Source organism: Pteropus medius, unplaced genomic scaffold, assembly GCF_902729225.1.
Source record: "Pteropus medius unplaced genomic scaffold, Ma_sr-lr_union100, whole genome shotgun sequence".
In the NCBI taxonomy this organism is placed as follows: domain Eukaryota; kingdom Metazoa; phylum Chordata; class Mammalia; order Chiroptera; family Pteropodidae; genus Pteropus; species Pteropus medius.
Window position 1 is genome coordinate 174495 of NW_024355008.1, and position 15820 is coordinate 190314.

A 15820-nucleotide genomic window follows, 5' to 3' on the forward strand; every position below is an offset into this window, starting at 1 on the left:
ATATTCTGAGTTATGATTTAATTCTAGTGCATCAAGGAATAGCAAAGTGATGAGTATGTCTCTGGAGATGGATTCTTAAAGGTAAATGGTAAAAAATAAAGTCATAGGTGATATAACCCCAGTCTATGGAGACCTAGGGATTCTAAGATAAAGGAAAAAGACTTGGTTTGGAGAGTAATGAGCCAAAAACATTTCCAGTCCATAAGAGCATATCTATAATAGAAAAAGTATGGATATGGAATATCAGTTAGAGAGTTCTGTTATGATGCATAAGTAAAACTAAAGAAGACAATGCCAGAGATGGTGCAGAGGAGGAATTTATAGAATGGTCAGATTTTCCAAAGGGAGTAAAGGAGGAGAATGTGACCACATTTTTGCCTATATTCCACAAATCCAAATCTCTCTTCAAATCCTCTTAAACTCTCACTTCCTCCATTAAGTGATCAATATGTATTTTTTCTCTCTCCACTATAGTTTTCAAGTGTGTATGTGTGTTGGTGGGGGCGGGGTGGGGGAGGTGGGGAGTGGAAAGGGATCTCAAGTGTGTAAAAACCAACAACATGATCCTATTCTTAAGCTGACTTTAGTGATGTCCGTTTCATTTAACCCTAGAATATCAAGTTTTTCTGCCTTGGAAATTCACACAGGCATTTCCAGACTATCCTGTGTACACAATTTGTGATATTTTTCTTCTTGCAGACTTGACCTACTGTGCCTGTGCTAGTTTTCGAGAGACAGTACAGATAGGATGACTAAAGAAGACTTTTTTTTTCTTTTTATACATGGGAAAATTAGAAGGGAGAATTAGACACACTCTAATTTAGAATCTCATTTCCCTACGATTTCTATCTCAGCCAAGAAGCCAGGAATGGCTCAGGAAAATCGCTCCTTGACAACTGAGTTTATCCTCATAGGATTTACAGATCACCCAGTGCTAAAGATCCTTCTGGTTTTGGTGTTCTTTGCCATCTATTTGACCACTATGGTGGGGAATCTGGGCCTCGTGGCATTTATTTTTATGGAGTATCATCTTCATATGCTAATGTACGTCTTTATGGGTAACCTGGCTCTCATGGATTCCTGTTATTCCTGTGCCAGTATTCTCAAAATGTTAGAGAACTTAATTTCTGAGGACAGAATGATTTCCCTCAATGAATGAATGATACAATTTTACTTTCTCTGCGTTGCTGAACCTGCAGATTGCTTTCTCCTGGAAGCAATGGCTTATGATCACTATATGGCCATATATAAGCTCACTGCAGTACCACACTATGATAGGAAAAAAATGGAGCATTCAGATGATTACAGGGACCTTAATAGCTAGTAACCTACATTCATGTAGAGATTCTGTTAAGGTTAACTTTCTGCAGGTCTACTGAAACTGACTACTTTTTTTGTGATATTCTTCCACGCCATAAACTCTCATAAAGATCCTTACATTAATGAAGTAATGACATGTGTTTTCAATGCCAATTTGAATCTTCACCATTGGTACTGTCTTGATCTCTTATATTTGCATCCTAAGGTATTAAAGTTTTCGCACTATTTCTGGCAAATAATTTCTCTGTATTAATAGTATTTTAATACTTGTTTCTGTTATTTATAATTGACCAACATTTAAATGTGATATTCTCATATATATTGATTTTGTATCATGTGTTCTTTATGCTTAGTTTTTTAGAATTTCTTAATCTGAGGTCTACTATTAATCAATATTTTTTTTCTCTTTTTCTTTTATCTCCTCCACTTCCTCCTCTTCCTGACTTTCCACTTCCTCTTTCTTTCTTTTTTTTTTTTTGAAAGTTTAAATTTTTGCACTTCACTCTTGATTCTGCCTGGAATTTAGTAGAATACAGCATGAATTGAAGATGTAACTTTATTTGGCTTGATTCTCCAAAAATCATCCAAAGATTAATTTAACTCAAGTAAATTTCCAGGGAGAAATTCTTTGGAAACCTGGAAAAATAATTCTAAAGTTTTTCTAAAAAATTAATTATTAATAGAACAAATAAACTTGATATATTATATTAAAATGTATGATGAAGTTCTGATAATTAAAACAATTTGGTTTTACAGAAAGCAACAAATGAACAAATAAAACAAACTCTTAGACACAGACAACAGAAGGGTGGCTACCAGAGGGATAGTGGGGTGGGGAGAGAACAAAGGTGATCAAATTTATGATGATAGAGGGAGATTAGACTTCGTGGCGAGGACACAATGAAATATACAGATGCTGTATTACAGAATTGTACACTTGAAACTTACATGTTATTAACCAATGTCACCTCAATAAACTTAATAAGAAAAATGTGGTTTTAAATAGAGAATCAGTAGGTATATCAATTGAAAAAAACGGATTATCTACATTTCATTACTCCTATATAAAATAATAAGAGCATCACAAATCAATATGGAAAGGATTGATTAATAAATGGACCATGGTAAACTGGTTAGCTGTTTTTCTTTTTTGTGTTAAAATTTATGTTTCTTCTCACTCAGAGATAATTTATAAAAATAATTAGTATTTTTTCTTTTCCCATTGCTTAAATTTTTATATATAACACTTTTACTGAACTGGGATTCATTTTAGAATGTTGTGAAGTGATAATTAAAATTTGATTTTTTTATAACTCACCAGTAGTTCAAAAGCATTTATTTACTAATTCTTCCCTTTCACTGATTTCTTATACCTCTTTTAGTTCATACACAACCAAACACTCACAGGCACTGGCATATGCACAGAGTTTATTTCTAGTCTGTCTAGTTTGCTCAGCAAAAACAAAAACAGACAGTTCCAATCTGTACACTTATAATAAGGAAGAGACATTTTAAGAAGTAATTAAACTAAGAAAAAAAAGTAATTAAACTAAGCCGAAATATGTTTTATGATTGGGAAAGATCCTTCTAACTATAATCTGAATGCTAAAATTGTATAACATTCAGATATAAGATTCTCTATTCTATTATTTCTATTCTTTCTTTTTATGTGACTTCACATATTTTTATGGCTTTTACTATCATCAATATGAAGATGACCCAGAATGTATATATCCAATTCTGACATGTCCTCTAATCTCCAGACTCATGTATTCAAATGCCAAGCAGGACATAATTATTTGACTGCCTCAAAGATGTCTTAAATTTAACATGATCAAAACAACTCTTGAATTTTCCCGTAAACATGATTTTTCCTGGTCTTCTCTGTCTTGATGGTAGGAACATCCTTTAACCAGTTGAGCAAGGGAGAAATTAGGAGTAATCCTCCATCTCTCTGCTATCGCATCCAAACTTTCACAAAATCTATCAACTCTGCTTCTAAAATATATCTGAAATGTGCCCAAATCTCTTCACTTACACTACGTTTACATAATTCCATGCTATCATCTCACCTACACGTTATCAAATGCTTCAGACTAGTATCTCTCTGTTACTCCTTTTATAATTTTTTAATTTTTATTCAGAAACCAACTTGAAAAATAGTACTAAAGGTGCATTCTAAAATGGCTAGTCTTCTGCCCACCGAGACCTATGCATTTTAGTTACAGCCGCATTTTCATTTTTTAAGCTATTTCTCTGAAAATTTACTTTTATATGTCTTAGTATCAGTTATAGACATATTAATCAATTTCTTGTAATGGTAAACAAATATTTACTTATTTACACCTCCCCACTTCTCTCTACCTTAATGGTATATCATAGTTTTCAATAATTTAATACATAGTTTTTATTAGGGACATGCAAACACTTTCCAACACTGAAACAACTAGTGTAACATGCTTATAGTTTCTTTGTATGATTTTCAGAAAAGTAAATAAAACTTTATCTTCCTATTCACTCAATTAGATCCATCATGTGTATATCAAATATCTCTCTTAAAAGCTCAACTATATTAAATAATCTTTTCTTTTTTATTTTAGAGACTTTCTCCTGGTGCCTTCTATCCTCCTGTCCAGTCTGGGCCCAATGATCAGCTGTCCTGTTGATTTCATGCATCAGATTCCGTTTCCAAGCTATCTTCTTATTCAGGGTTCATTCTGTCGTTTTGCTAGAAATCTTGGTTGCCTCTTTGTCGGTCAAGATTTGGCTCTGGACATGTTGCAAATAATCTTTGTTCTTTCTTCTCACATGATTAATAATTTGGTTTCTATAAATTCTAGATTTGAAATAACTTCCTTTCTAATGTTGAAGGCGTTCTTCCTTCATATTCCAGCAAGTTGTGCTACTTTTGAGAAATTGCATGTCATTCTGATTCCCATTCCTTTGTTATCTCTCTGGAAACTTTTAGAAGTTTATCACTGGCTTTCTAAAATTTCAGAATAAATATATTTGACATTTTTTGTTCCTTCATTTTTCTACATAGTGATGGAATCTTTCTTTCTGTTATCCTTGCCTTCTTGGCTCTGTTTTCTATTTTCCAACCCTTCCCTTTTCCATTTCTTTCCTTCCCTTTTCATCTCTTCCTTTCCCTTTTGCATCCTTCCCTCTCTTCTCCTTCCTCCCATCTACTTCCTTATCTTTCACTCTTCTTTCCCTACTCACTTTCCTGCCTTCCTCCCTCTAGCTCTCTCTTTTTCTTTTGCTCTAGAGAATCAAAGCTTTATTTTTTTTTCAATCAAGACAAACCCAAGTACAAAATAGATACAATTCCTATAGGAAAAGCAGAATTAACAAACCTAATTAGCAGTATTCAGACTAAGTTGTTTTTCTGTTATCCTATGAAGATCATTAACATTTTCAATATTATCATTATGAACCCATAGATTTTAATATAATTATCAACCTAAATTCATTATAACTATTATTCCTCTGATGCCAAAATTATCTCAAATTTGGCATGTAGGAACTTAACTCAAAAACTTCAACATGATTTCTGAGTCCTTCTGATATGACTACAGTGGTCTCTGACAGATTTCTTGTTCTCGGGTACAAGATATATAAGTTAAATTTATGCATTTTCTGCCTCAGAAAGGGAATTAGATATTTTCTGAATAGGTCCTATAAGCAATAATATTCAATAGTTTCTGGTCTATATTTCCTCTGTTTCTTTTTTAAAATAATTTTTTAAAAGCACAAACATACATGCATATGTATACAATCTTTTTTTAAAAAATCATACTGCCAGTTTATTAACTTTCAAGCCAATAAAAATGTTCCTACTGGCCTTAGCATTGTACTTACTCATTCAACAAACATTTAGCTGTTACAAGTCCATGTTCAAATCCTGATTCTGCCACTCAACACAATCTTATTTCCTCTTCTTTCATACTCAAATGGTAGAACACACACACATACACACACAATGGCTTCATTTTTAAAATTTTATTTTACAACATGATGTGGAAATAATCCCATACCAATCTGTACTGATATTTCTCTTTTTTTTTATAGCCATGGAGTACTCCACTGTTTATTTACTCTATTGGCCTCTTATGAATGGTTTTTAGATTGTTTCGTATGTTTTATGATACATTTCTAGTCATACCCTTACTTGGAGCCTTTTTAAATCACTATGTTTCAGTTGTATCTCTTGTACAAAGTATAAAGCTGAGTTTCCTTTGTGAGTAATACTGAAAATCTTTTTATCATAATAGATTAAATAATTCCACTTATATTAATTTCTATGACTGATGTGATTGGTCTAAACTCTCATATTACTTCATTAATATTCACCAATTCATGTTATCTTTACTAAATTTATTTGTAAGGTTTGTTTTACTTTTTATATTTCTTTTTGTATTTTAGATGGTTTGAATCATTTAGTTACCATTATGTTAATAAATTAAATTACTTATTCAATTCTTCTGTTCTGTTTATGATGTTACATTTGGTTTGTCAGCTTTAATTATATTTTTTGACTATGACTAGTATTACGTGGCAATCAGTGAAATTATTTTATATTAGCTCTCTACTTTCTCCTCTGCTTATTTCTAAATTTTTATTTTATTTTGAAATTATTTAGATTTTCAGAGAGTTACCATGTACACTCCACCCAAATTCCTCAAATGTTAGTATTTTAAATAATCGTGACACAACTATCAATGCGAACATGTTAACTACAGGCTTTATTTTGGATTTTATACTATATTCATTAATGTCATTTTTCTGTTTCAGGATCTAATCCAGGAGACTAGTTTAGTCAGTTTAGTTTCATGTCTCCTTACTTCCCTCCAATCTGTGACAATTATCAGTGTTTCCTTGTCTTTTATGATCTTGACAATATTGTAGAGTACTGATCAAATATTTTGTAGAATTTCTCTAAATTTCTGTTTGCCTAATATTTGCTCATGATTAGATTTCTATTATGGATTTGGAAGAAGAGTATCACAGAAATAAAGAGTCTTTCTCATTGTATAATATTGGGGGTACATGGTGTCAGCATTATTTACCACAGTACAGATAATGCTAACCTTGATCACTTGATTAAGGTGGGGTCCGCTAGGTTTCTCCTCTGTGAAGTTAACTATTTTTCTTTTTTTATACTTTATTGATTAGAAACAAATCACTAAGTCCAGATTGTATTCAAGGAGAGGGGAACTATGCTGTATCTCCTGGAGGGAGTAGTATCAAAGAATCTGTAGAAATATGTTAATGTCACCCAAGCAACTAACAAATATTTTGGGGAGATAGTTTGAGACTATAAAAATATTTCTTGCTCACAAGTTGGTCTTGCTTACAGCAATTATTACTGCAGTGTTCTAAGGGCGATATTCTATTTCCTTGATTCTTTCTGCATGTAGTAATTGAAAAGTAAAGCTTACCTAGATATAAAAATCTTGGCTCATAATTTTTTTCCTTAAATTTATTGAAAATATTGATCCAGTTATCTTGCTTTGTATGTTGCTGAGATGCCAATCTGACTTCTTTTCTTTGGAAGTAAGGTTGTCTTTCTATGTAAGGTGCAGATAATTTTTTAAAAACTTGAAGTCTAATACTTTTACTAGGATATATATTGGATTTCTTTTTTCTGCATTAATTATCATAAGTATATTTCAAACTGTATATTAAAGTCTTCTGTTATTCCCTAAATTTTTCTTAGATTATAACTTTAAATATTATTTTTATTTCATTATTTCTTTTCTTTTTCAGGGACTCCAGTTTAATGTGTGGTATATCGCCCTCGCTAATTTTCCATACCATCGGAATCTAATTCTTTTTACCCCTTTTTTGTTTCATTTTCATTCTCTTAATCATTTCTTCTCCTCAATGATCCTAATATAGATAATGGAATCTCCTATCCCTTGAAAATCTTGTAATTTAATCTTAATTTTTAAAATGATTATCTTTTTCTCCAATTTATTCTACCTTTAGTCAGTTTTCATCATGTATTTCTTCTTGTCCATCTCTGTTTTCATTTTTGATAAAAGGTTTCTTTCATAGCTACAATGACGTTTAAAGAAAATGAGTTTAGTTGAGGTGTTGTGTTAGAATTATTCTATTTCTATGGTTGATTTTCTTGGAAGAATTTTCATCAAATAAAATATTTCTATTCATATTTTTAGTTTTCTTCTTTCTTTGGTTTTGTGTGGAGATAGCCTATCATTTTCCTATTTTGGGGGACAACACTTAGTTTTCTTTTTCTGGATCAGCAACAATAGATGATTCTATTTAAGCAGGATCAAGGGGATACTATAGTTTACTAAGTTCTTAGTGAGAGCAAGTGTGCTTCTCTCACCAATAACTCACATATTCTGTTGGTGCAATGATTTGCTACTTATCTCTGAGGGGTATGGTTATGTGTGTCTTCGGACCTTGTGATTGATTTTCTTTTGTTTCTGCAGCAATTTGTTCAAATTGAGGCCCCAAGAAACAGACCCTGAAATGGAGATGTGCATGTAAGAAGTTTGTTTTAGAAATGCACTCAGACTCAATACTTATTGAGGGAGTTAAGGAAGTAAGATTGGGTAGAGGGATACACTGAATGTAGACACAACAAAGACCTTGGCCAATCCCACAAAGAAGTGAGGGTTTGGGATTTCCCTTCAGAATTCCCATGCTTTAAGGCAGGGGCCTGGAATTTATACCTTCCATGGAACTATCATTGGATGGAGGCTGCCCTCAAGGACGGATGTGACCTTGAAAAGAAAATTCTCTTCAGCTAAGGATATTTCACAGAGATAGAATCAGTTGAAAGCTATCAGCTATCACTAACACTCTTACAACTGGGGAAATAAAAATGGGATCTGGGGTACAAAACACAGATCCATAACAGACCTCCTTTACACAATTCAGAGCTATTTTTTCATTTTTGTTTTAAATTAATTAATTTATTTATTTATGGTGACATTGGTTAACAAAATCCAGAAAGTTTCAGCTGTACATTGTAACAGTAAAGCATATATATATATATGTATATATGTTTACATTGTGTGTTTACCTCCCATAGTTAGATTTCTTTTTGTCACCACATATTTGACCTCTTTTATCCTTTCTACTTCTACCCTCTGGTAACCACTAGTCCATTATCCATGTACCTGAGTCTCTGTTTCTTTGTACTATTCCTTTTTTGCTTTTAGGTTTATATCCCACATATAGGCGATATCATGTGATTTTCAATTTTTTCAGTCTGGCTTATTTCGCTTAGCATGATTATCTCGAGGTCCATCCATGTCGCAAATGGCAGGATTTCATCTCTTTTTATGGCTGAGTAATATTCCATTGTATATATGTACCACCGCTTCTTTAGCCAATCATTTATCATAGGACACTTCGGTTGATTCTATGTTTTGGCCACTGTGAATAATGCTGCTTTGAACATCGGTGTGCAAATGTCTTTTCAGATATGAGTCTTCAAGTCTTTGGGATAAATACCCAGTAGAGAGATTGCTGAATCATACGGTAGCTCAATTCTTAGTTTTTTGAGAAAACTCCATATTGTTTTCCATAGTGGCTGCACCAGTTTGCAGTCCCACCAGTGGAGCGTGAGAGTTCCTTTTTCTCTCGTCCTGTACAACACTTGTTATTACTTGTTCTGTTGATTATAGCTATTCAAACAGGTGTGAGATGGTATCTCATTGTGGTTTTGATTTGCATTTCCCTAATCGCTAGCAATGTTGAGTATCTTTTCATATATTTGTTGGCCATTTGTATATCCTCTAGGGAGACGTGTCTGTTCAGGTCCTCTGCTCATTTTTTGATTGGATCATTTGGGGGTTTTTTTGTTGTTGTTTTTATTGAGTCATATGAGTTCTTTGTATATTTTGGATATTAGTGCCTTATTGGAGGCATTGCTTGCAAATATATTTTCCCATTCAGACGGTTGTCTCTTTACCTTGTTGACGATTTCATTTGCTAAGCAGAAGCTTTTTAGTTTGATATAGTCTCATTCATTTATTTTTGCTTTTACTACCCTTGCCTTTGAGGTCAAATGCATAAAATGCTCTTTAAGTCTAAGGTTCTTGAGTTTAGTTTCTATGTTTTCTTCTATGCATTTTATTGTTTGAGGTCTTATATTCAGGTCTTTAATCCATTTTGAGTTAATTTTGGTGTGTGGTAATAGACAACATTCTAGTTTCATTCTTTTGCAGGTGGCCTTCCAATTTCCCAGCATCATTTATTGAAGAGGATTTCTTTTCTCCACTGTATGTTTTTGGCTCTTTTGTCGAAAATTATTTGCCCAAATAAACATGGATTTACAACTGGACTCTAGATTCTGTTCCACTGGTTCGTGTGTCTGTTTTGCTGCCCATACCATGCCATTTTGATTATTGTCGCTCTTAATTTGAAGACAAGCAGAGTGATGCCTCCAGTCTCATTCTTTTTCTGAGGATGGCTTTGGCAATTCGGGGTCTTTGGTGCCTCCATATGAATCTGATGATATTTTGTTCTGTTTCTTTAAAAACTGCCAATGGGATTTTGATGGGATTGCATTAAATCTGTATAACACTTTGGGTTTTAAGGTCATTTTAACTATATTGATTCTTCCAATCCAAGAACATGGAATATATTTCCATTTCTTTGTAACTTTTCCAATTTCTTTTAATAGTGTCTTATATTTTTCATTATATAGGTCCTTCATGTTTTGTTAGATTTATACCTAGGTATTTTATTCTTTTTGTTGCAATTGCAAAAGGAATTATTTTTTCAACTTCTTTTTCTGACACTTCATTATTAGAGTATAGGAAAGCTATGGATTTTTGAACGTTGATTTTGTATCCAGAAATTTTACTGTATTTGCTTATTGTTTCTAGTAGTGTTCTTGTGGGGTCTTTAGGGTTTTCTATATAGAGGATCATGTCATCTGCAGATAGTGCCAGTTTGAATTCTTCATTTTGTATTTGGATGCCTTTTATATCATTCTCTTGTCTGCATTCACTCGAACCTTCAATGTTACGTTGAATAACAGTGTCGATAGTGGACATTCTTGCCTCGTTCCTGATTTTAGAGGAAAAGTTTTTAGTTTTTCACCATTAAGTATAATGTTGGCTGAGGGTTTGTCATATATAGCCTTTATTATGTTAAGGTACTTTCTTTCTATACTGATTTTGTTAAGTGTTTTGATCATAAATGGATGCTGTATCTTGTTGAATTTTTTCTGCATCTATTGATAAGATAATATGATTCTTATTTTTTAATTTGTTTATGTGGTGTACCACATTAGTTGATTTGTGTATGTTGAACCATCCCTGTTCCCCTGGGATAAAGCCCACTTGTAACTGATATATAATTTTTTTAATATGTTGCTGTATTCGGTTCACTAGTATCTTATTTAGGATTTTGCATCTGTGTTCATGAGAGATATTGGTCTGCATTTTTCTTTATTTGTGTTATCCTTACCAGGTTTTGGTATCAGAGTAATATTGACCTCATAAAATGAGTTGGGAAGTATTGCCTCCTCTTCAATTTTTTGGAAGAGTTTGAGAATAGGTATTAAATCTTGAATGTTAGGTAGAATTCTCTGATAAAGCCATCTGGCCCTGGATTTTTACTTTTTAGTAGGTTTTTGATGATTGTTTCCACTTCCATACTGCTGATAGGTCCATTTAGATTTTGCAGATCTTGATTAAGTCTAGGAAGGTTGTATTTTTCTAAGTACAAGTTCATTTCTTCTAGGTTATTAAGTTTGGTGTTACATACTTTTTCTTGTATGATATTTTGTATTTCTGCAGTGTCTGTCATAATTTTCTCTTTCATCTTTGATTTTGTTTATTTGTGTCCTTTCTCTTTTTTCTTTAGTGAGTCTAGCCAAGGGTTTGCCAATTTTATTAACTTTCTCAAAGAACCAGCTCTTTGTTGCATTTATTTTTTCTATTGTTCTTTTGTTTTCAATTTCATTGATTTCTGCTCTAATTTTGATGATTTCTTTCCTTTTGCTGAATTTAGGCTTCATTTGTTCTTCTTTTTCTAGTTTTTTATGATGAAGTGTTTTTGGAGGTAGGCCTGTAATGATATGAACTTTCCTCTTAGGACTGCCCCAAAAGTTCTGCTATGTTGTACTAACACTATCATTCATTTCTATATATCTCTTGATCTCTCTTTTTATTTCTTCTCTGACCCAGTTATTCTTCAGTGGCATGTTGTTTAATCTTCATGTATTTGTGGTTCTTCCTGCTTTTTTACAGTTGATCTCTAGCTTCAAAGCATTATGATCAGAGAATATGGTTGGTATGATTTCAATCCTCTTATAATTGTTGTGGCTATCTCTGTGTCTCAGTATGTGGTCAGTCCTTAAGAATGTTCCATGTGCACTAAAGAAGAATGTATAAGCAGCTATTTGGGGATGAAAAGCTCTGTAAATGTCAATTATGTCCAGTCAGTCTAATGTGTCATTTAAGAATGTTATTTCCTTATTGATTATCTGTTTTGATGATCTGTCCATATCTGACAGTGTGATATTTAGGTCCCCTACTATGATAGTGTTTTGGTCTGTTTCTCCCTTTAGTTCTATTAGTAATTGCTTTATATATTTTGGGGCTCCCTGATTGGGAGCATAGATAGTAAAAGTGTTTTGTTTTCTTAGTATATGATTTCCTTTATCATAATGAAGTGTTCCTCAGTATCTTTCTTTACCTTTTTTATTGTGAAGTGTATTTTCTCTGATATTAGTACTACTACTCCCATTTTCTCTAAATGCCCTTTGCTTTTAATGTCATTTTCCACCCTTTCACTTTCAGTCTATATTTGTCTTTGGAGCTGAGATGTGTCTCCTGGAGGCAGTATGTGGTTGGGCTTTGTTTTTTGATGCAATCTGCGACTCTGTGCCTTTTATTCGTGAGTTCAGTCCATTTACATTTAGGGTGATTATTAAAATATGAGGTCTTCTCAAACTTATTTTATCTTTTGCTTTCTGGTAGCTCAGTGTTTCCATTGCTTCCTTGTCCTTGTTTGCCTGTTTTTTAAAAATTTTGGTCGGGTTTTGTGGGGTTTCCCTCTGTTCTTTCTTGTTTTATGTCATATACTTCAATTCTGAATCTTTGGCACATGGTTATCATTATTAATATGTAAAGGATAGTTATATATACAGTGGTCCTTTTTCTTCTGCGTGTGCCTTATATCCATTCCAATCTGCAAATTTGGATCTTTGAATCCTCCCCTTTTCAGTCATTGTTGTCTCAATTTGTCCGTATGTAGGCTGAACATTCATTACTGTTCTTGCTATAGCAAATCTCTTCTTATTGTTTAAACTTATAATGCCCTCTTCTTAGTAAGAGTTGCACCCCTCTACTTCTATCTGCCTACTAGTCGCCTTTCTCCTAATTATGTATTTTTTTATTCATTTTGTTTTTAGTGAGCTGACCCCTGAGATGCCTTGTCATCTTTGTTGTTCATGGTGTTTAATGGACTATATTTCTCCACCTGGGCATTAATGGAAGTGTATTCTGCTTTTTTTCAGAAAGATTTATTATATAAAGGTCTCTCTTTAGCCTGTTGCAAAGAAGGTATTTTTCTTTTGGTTTCCAGTATATGACGTCTAATCCTCTTGGATCCTTGCTTTATAGAAAGTCTTAATAATACCTTTTTTTTCTTATAGATATGCCATCTTGCTTGCTACACTCAGTCTCAGTGTTAGCAACAGTTTCAGTAGAATTTGCTCAGATCCCTGGGGCTCAGCGGTGTTCGATCTCAGAGGATATGGAGGAGAGGCAATATGGTTGGGGGATGGAGGATGCCACTCAGCTTCATGTTTTGCCACCATGGCTGGTAATAATCAACTATTGTTTCTTTTCCATCCCCATTTCTCTGCCATCCCCACTTCTCTGCTTTCTGCCTGATGCCTGGGCACTGCAACCTGCTGCGTGAAAATAACATCTCTCCAAGGCAGGACTGTTCAGGGAACCCAAAACACCTTTTTCCTTCTCCCTCCTCCTACAGGGAGCTCCAGCTATGAGAGGCAGCTTCTTTACTTCTCCCAGTCTACTGCCCAACTCTCAGGGTTCTGTACTGTGGTAGCTCTTATGCACAGACCCTACACTCAGATGTGCTGGTGTGCAGTTTGGGTAATTTTTGTTGAGTTTTAGATGCTAGCTTATTGTTGTTTCAAGGGGAGAAATCTGGGGATATCACTCACTCCACCATATTTTTGACGTTCCTCCTACTCATTTCTTATAATAAGTTCTGGGGAATGTGTGCCCCCCCAAGCTCCAAACTTGGGTCTTTCTCTTTTCCTGCAAAGCCTTTCAAGGTTCTTAGTGGCATAACCTGCAGTCACCTCTGTTGCAGCGAGTCTCAAGATCATACTATATTTATCTTCTCCTGCTTCTTAATTCCCTTCACCTTCACCCAATATCTCTGCAGGTCCAAGTAAATAACATAGTGGGATAATCCAGATTTAGATTCCTGGGGAATCTGAGCTTCTCATCATCATGTCCTTTTCAGGCCATAATTGTTGTATTTGTTAGTTTATTGTCAAAACTGAGCAAAGGGGTACCAACAGATAGATGCTTGTGGATCACCTAAATGCCAAAAGTATTTTTTCTGTCCCCACAACAGCCAGACTTCTTTCTAATAACAGGACCAAATGCCCCTGTAAGCCTTGTGACTTCTTTTCTAGCCTGGTGATTTCTTGGAACAGGAAATCCAAAGTGACTGGGAGGCAGCCGTAGCTTTACATATGATGGGATTATTGCTGTGTCCCCTGATAAGAGCATTTACCCTCTGAGAACAAAGATCTCTGAATTTATACAGCTTAGGAATTTAGGAATGTAGAGTGCAAATTCTCCAAGAGGGTCACTTGGAGAGCTCTTGGACCCAGGTACTCAACCTCCTGAAGATATGGCACCATATAATGGTCATTGATTTCTGGTGGTTGCTGTGCTCTGGAAGATGTAGTCCTGATACCTCAACTATACCTTTGCAAGGCTATTTCATCATTTATTAAGCCATTAGCCTTTGGGTGATGTGAAAAAGTATAGAACTCATGTAGCATGTTTATACTTTTTATATCACAGCCTAAATTGCACATTATTTAAAATGTAAATTCTTTCTCCCAACTAGATTATGAGCTTCTTGTCAGAAGCCATAGTAAAAACTAAAACTTTTATCTCCACCATGTTCATATCCTATGCCCACTATACATGTTTTTTTTATAATACCCTGTATATTGTAAGTACTTGATTGAGGGTAAACAAAATTGAAAACGCAGGAATCAGTAGAGAATATACTGAGGATCTACTTCAGTTTGTTGTCAGGACCCCAAAAGATGTATAACATCATCAGTGACTTAAGTAAAGACTTTTACAATCAAGAGACATACAAGTCACACTTGATAAAGATGCAAATGTATAGTAAAAGTAGGTAAGTATCATGTTGATCATAAAAAGGAAAAATCAATTCAATTTAGAAAACTTAGAAAAGTCCTTGTGGAAGAGATCAGATATGAGCACAAAGATGAGTAAAATTAGGATTGAAAGAGAGGAAGAAGATGTTTTAGATGAGGGAAACGTGAGCAAATTAATTAAAGCAAGTGCACAGAGGAACAGTGAAGGGATACACGTTGCCAAGTGCCCGGAGGTGAGTGGAGAAAAACAAGGTGATGGATAAGACACAAGTAGACTGTAGAGTACCTGGAATACCAAAAATAAGGAAAATGGATTTGGTTCAAAAACCAAGAAGGAACTACTATAAATCCTTCAGCAGGGGAGTGTCATTTTTTCCACTTATTAAACAAATATTTTTTGAGCACTACAAAGTGCCAGACATCATTCAAGGTGTTGGAAATCATGGGATGAACATAACAAATAAATCCCTTCCCTCTTATGTCTATAGCTAAAGATGGGGGTAAGGAGGGAGTGACTGATTATAGATGTACTAACAAATAAAAACATAGCACATTGAAGAGTGATTACTGGAATGAAGGAGGGGAAATCAGGGTAAGAAAGATAAATGCAGTTAAACTAAAAAGAAAGAACAAATTCAGTAATTCATATGTGGGATTAAATAATATTAAATTTTCCAGTGAGGGTTTTGCAAGACATGGGATAAATTCAACTCACAAAGTGAAGAAATTGGTGACCCTGGCTAAACCAACCACACCTTTTAGTCTTCTCTCCAAATCCTATTCATTTTTCATAAACCATATTAATTCCTCCAGTAACAGGTCAAACCAACCTGAGATTCTTTCCTGCTGGTTTTACATTTCATTCACAGAATAAAAAACAGAACTGTAAAAGTGAGGTCATTTACATAAGAATCAGCTAGATGATCATCAAATGACCTTAGTAACTTTAGTAAAGGTCATTTGCTTTAATGTCATTGTCTCACAGGTCATTTTTAATCAATATCATGTCCCTTTTATGCTTTGGGGACTGAATCTCCCCATAGAAATATAAGGATGTCATTGCAGGAAAATCTCTTTAGCATTTGATGGAAAATTTTGACTTCA